The following is a 3,783-nucleotide window of genomic DNA, read 5'->3' as shown; positions in this document are numbered from 1 at the left end:
CAAAGCTATGACTGAAATCTTCAGTTGTCCTTTTTCTTTCCCCAGTTCTTTGATCATTGAAGCCATTTACAATACTAATACTTTACTTACAATTTTTTGTTCGTATTTGCTCAGATAAAAAGGAAGAAATACGATTTTCTCCATTACAAATGTAGTGGATTGATTTTCCTCAGAATTTTTTTTTCTCTGGATTGATTTTCCTCGGAAAATAATTAGAGCTCTTTTTAGAAAGGCAAGCAGAAAGAGATTTAGGTTTCTGCATTGAGAAAAGAAATGTGAGGTACTGAGTTGTTATGAATAAGCCTAATTTGATTTCAGTAGAATAGATTTAAAAGTGGAGATTAGGACCTGGCATAATTTTTCTTCTTGAGATGTGATGTAAGATGGAAATGATAACTATTAAAAAAGATCTGATATGATAAAACAGCAATGCTGCTTAATATTATACATGGCTTTACTATCACAGGAAAAAAACCTCCTACTTATTTTACTAATTTTTCAAGTTCCAGAAAATGAACCTGTTGTTATTCAACCAGTTTCTCTTCATGGGAAACCTTGAGCACTTAAATCAATTTCCTTCAAGCACCAGTTTTTAAATCTGCAAAAATGTGTTTCTCTATGTCAGAGCTAAGAGCCCAACTTAAGAAAGATCTCCTCCCCAGCTCCAAAAATATTATTTTGGGAATTTTATTTTTTTTAAATCCTGGACAATGTTTAAAATTAAAGTGCTTTGGGCAATATTATTAACAAGATCACAGATACCAGAGTGGGAAAGACTGGGAGAACTGTGTGCAATACTGCATTGTGTTAGTATCTGCCTAACTCCAATGATGACTGGCACAATTACTCCTCCCATAGCAATATGTTTGGCACAAGAACAAGGAATTCACGTTTCTCTAACCAAATGCAGCAGTGAGCAGCAAAGGCATTGGGAAGGTTCATCTGAGTGGTTTTTGCTTGGCTTCACTTTGGCACCCATCTTCAGCTCCTGCTGAGCCCATATTAAATGGTGCAAAAAAATCAAACTGTTTCATACCAATTTCAAAGGAGGTGAGTTTTCACAGCTCTCTGGTCATTTCTAACAAGCTGTGTTTACAGCTAGTCCCTTCTGGGTCTGCTCTCCTACCAAAAACTAGTAGCCTCTGACTGACGATGTATAAAATGAAATATTACTCTTTTTTCTTGGTTTTCCATGCTTGATGCAAAGCCCACTGTAGGTCCCTTTCTTCTTTGCAAGAATGGAGATTAATAATTTTTATAATGAAAGGCTTGAATGACCTCCCTCTGAGATGAGCAAAGTGACTGCAGAGGGGGCTGCAGGAGTGCTGGGCAAGTGGCCTGTTTTTTTTCTCCTTGCTATTTACTTTTATATTATGAAGGACAAATTTGGGACTGTGCATGGCAAATCTCACCCAGGCTGAAATCAATGTTTTCACCTGCTGAATATCAAATTGCCTCTACTGAGGATCAGCATTCAGCACTGCCACCAGGCATTTCACAGCACATTAATTAATCTGGAGATCCAGTCAATACACCTCATGATCCTGACAACACTGCAGTGCCATGCTTTGGGCAATCTCATCCTGAAGGCAGACTTTTCATGCCAACACACCAAGAACCCAGACCTCCTGCAGTGCTGCTGGATAATGCAGGACCCAGTAGAGCCTGTTGTGACCAACTCCTTGTGGAACCTCAGAAGGCCTTTTGTAAATATGGTCTGCAGTTCCTACCAGCTTTCTTTCTGTTGCCTGGTTGGCCTTAGCTGATGCCCAAGGGCAAAGAATCAGCACCAGCTTGTCAGTGAGCACTGAAGGTGTTTTCTGTATTTGCCATGCATGTGCTTTACTTGGGGTCACAGAATGCTGTGGTTTGGAAGGGACTTTAGAAACCATATAATTCCAAACCCCCTGCCACAGGCAGGGATGTCTTCCACTCGAGCCAGGTTGCTCCAAGCCCTGTCAAACCTGGCCTTCCACACTTACAGGAATGGTGCAGCCACAGCTTCCCTGGGCAACCTGTGCCAGGGCCTCACCAACCTCACATGGAAGAATTTCTTCCTAACATTTAATCCAAATTTACTCTTTCTTAGTTTAAAACCATTTCCCCTTTTCCTATGACTATATGCTCATATAAAAAAGCTGCTCTCCTGCTATTATAAGCCCCCTTTGGTCACTGGAAGCTGTAAGCTCTCCCTGAAGCCTTCTCTTCTCCAAGCTAAACACCCCCAGCTCTCCCAGCCTATCTCCAGAGCAGATGTGCTCCAGCTTTTGGAGCATCTCTGTGCCCCTACTCTGGATCTTCTCTAACATGTCCATGTCATTCTTATGTTGGAGACCCCAGAGCTGAATACAGAACTCCAGGGAGGGTCTCATGAGGGCAGAGTAAAGAGAAAGAGTCTTCTTTGACCTTCTGACCCACCTCTCTTTTGGTGCAACTCAAACCAATCAGTGCACCATTCCCAAAGTCACTGCAATACTGGGGCAATGGATGAAGCAGAGACAGCAAGCTCCAGGTCCAACTCCCATGCCCCAAAGTCTGTTTAATATAAAATCCTCTCATCAAGGGCATTATTAAACTTTTAAGATCAGATACTACACTTGGCCAACACCAGCAGCAAATCTGTCCTTTCTCTTTGCATGGTTCCTTCAAAGGAATAGATGCATGTAGATGACCCAGCTGGAGACAATACTTACATTGTCTTGTTATTTCTTAGCCTGGAGCTTGTGAAAGAAAAAAGCTACAGTCAAGCCACTTCAGTTCTCCTTCTGCTCATCTTTGGGCCTTTTCATAAAACGTCAAGCTCTGTCCCTTGCTGGGATGGGACCAATTCATGGGGAATTTTGGGTGCAACCCAAAAGCAGCGTTTTGGCCTTTCTTGTCCCAGACTAAGATGCTTTCCTGACAGCAACATCAGCTGCCTGAAACCAACCCCTCACCTCCAACAACCAGCAACACCAATCGAAGCACGTCCCTGATGCCAACAACATTTGAAGACTCCATCAGAACTGTACTAAGTTCTGATAAAGTACTGCATTATCAGCTGCGAGGCACATATCATCACTCAAGGTTTGTAGCAGGGTAATCGAGATCCATGTTTAGAGGCCGATCTTTCACATTCTGTGTCAATGACCTTGAGAAATGTGGAGTTTTTAACAGCAGGTAGCAGCTACTGGAGATTTTTCTAAGGTACAGGAGGAGCAAAATTATTGTTCTGAAATGGACTGCTTCCATTCACATACTGGCTGATTGCATACATCCATATTCTGCAGTGCCAACTCCTCTTCATACAGTTGTATTTCCATTTGACTTTGCTCCCCAATGTAAATCAGCCAGACTCTCCACAGTGATGGTGTCAGGTATCAGCCTGGTGCTTGGTTTCAGCCCATCTCCTCAAAGTTTACCATAAGACATAGAGAAGCAGCAGGTGGGTGTCATTTCTTCCCCAGATCCTTGGCAGCTACCTGGGACTCTTGTGAGAGGGTCTTCAAATAGTGTAGGAAAAACCCACCATATAACTACAATAATTTAAATGAGTAACTAGCCTGGAAAATATCAGAAGACACACAATCAAGACAGCAATTCTCAAAGGTAATCTAAAACACAATTTAAATGCATTAGTGTTTCTGTGTTCTGGTTGGTTTGTTTTGTGCCAGTTTGGGATTGGATGGAAGAGTTATTCCATAGGGGAAACCCAGAGTATGACTCAAGTCTGGGAGGTCAGAAGGCATATGATGAGTTTCTCTTTCTACTCTCTCTTCTTCACAATGTTTTTTTCACTAAGAA

General features: G+C 41.9%; 1 non-coding gene across 1 annotated transcript; it reads right to left on the bottom strand.

Moving 5' to 3' along the window:
• Window positions 1-2,442: 2,442 nt before the first annotated feature.
• LOC137469822 (U2 spliceosomal RNA) lies at window positions 2,443-2,618 on the bottom strand. Its single transcript, XR_010996701.1, has one exon. It is a non-coding gene; the product is annotated as a U2 spliceosomal RNA (small nuclear RNA).
• Between the last annotated feature and the right edge of the window lie 1,165 nt (window positions 2,619-3,783).

The sequence above is a fragment of the Anomalospiza imberbis genome, chromosome 2 (assembly GCF_031753505.1).
Source record: "Anomalospiza imberbis isolate Cuckoo-Finch-1a 21T00152 chromosome 2, ASM3175350v1, whole genome shotgun sequence".
Taxonomy (NCBI): domain Eukaryota; kingdom Metazoa; phylum Chordata; class Aves; order Passeriformes; family Viduidae; genus Anomalospiza; species Anomalospiza imberbis.
The sequence above is the reverse complement of the archived record's forward strand: the minus strand, read 5'-3'. Positions and strand labels throughout refer to the sequence as shown.